General features: G+C 34.7%; 1 non-coding gene across 1 annotated transcript; it reads left to right on the top strand.

Moving 5' to 3' along the window:
* The first annotated feature begins 571 nt into the window (after positions 1-571).
* trnag-ucc (transfer RNA glycine (anticodon UCC)) lies at positions 572-643 on the top strand. Its single transcript has one exon. It is a non-coding gene; the product is annotated as a tRNA-Gly (tRNA).
* Positions 644-757: the final 114 nt, after the last annotated feature.

Genomic DNA, 757 nt, shown 5'->3' with positions numbered 1-757 from the left:
GAAATGTAAACAATATAAAATACATAGAAATATTTGTGAATATAATTACTATTAAAGTCAGAATAAGGATGTACTGTAAATAAGTGGATGAATTATCATTAAGTTTCTTGCTCAGTATTTTCGCTTTTCAGTTTGATGATGAGTGTTATGAACATGAGAGACATTTAATCTCAGACTGTTTCTGCTGCAGAGAGGAGAGAAAGAAAAGAGAAGTAGGTCATGTCTGATTAGTCAGTCTGACTGAAATGTTTAAAAATTTTAAATCAAATTTATAATCATGGGAAATATTGAATAGGACGTGGACCATTGTTCAAACACATCAGAGGTTTAGTTTTTATTTGGTCACAGAGTCTTCTCATTTGTTCAATGAAAATGAAGCTATGATAAACTCTCCGTTTGTTAGACGCTCTGTGTTTAAAAAACAGATTTCTAAGGTCTGGAACAGCAACACGATTTCACTAATTTATCAGTTTTGTTCCTGTCAGGATCCAGTGGCAATGATGACTCCGTTTTTCCAGGTACCTGGTTGTTAATCACGCATGGAAATAGGACATCGGGGATCGTATTTCATGCGATGGTGGTATAGTGGTGAGCATAGCTGCCTTCCAAGCAGTTGACCCGGGTTCGATTCCCGGCCATCGCAAATCGTTTTAGACGCACAAAACTATCAATTCAATTACACTATTTAGTTTGGTTTATAAATTTAATGTATGGGTTTAGTTGAGGCAAAATGAATATCATTGTTTACACAAAATTT

This window comes from Seriola lalandi, unplaced genomic scaffold (genome assembly GCF_002814215.2).
Source record: "Seriola lalandi dorsalis isolate HSWRI2012SDOR001 ecotype SW California unplaced genomic scaffold, Sedor1 jcf7180001960838, whole genome shotgun sequence".
NCBI classification, from domain to species: Eukaryota; Metazoa; Chordata; class Actinopteri; order Carangiformes; family Carangidae; genus Seriola; species Seriola lalandi.
The sequence above is the reverse complement of the archived record's forward strand: the minus strand, read 5'-3'. Positions and strand labels throughout refer to the sequence as shown.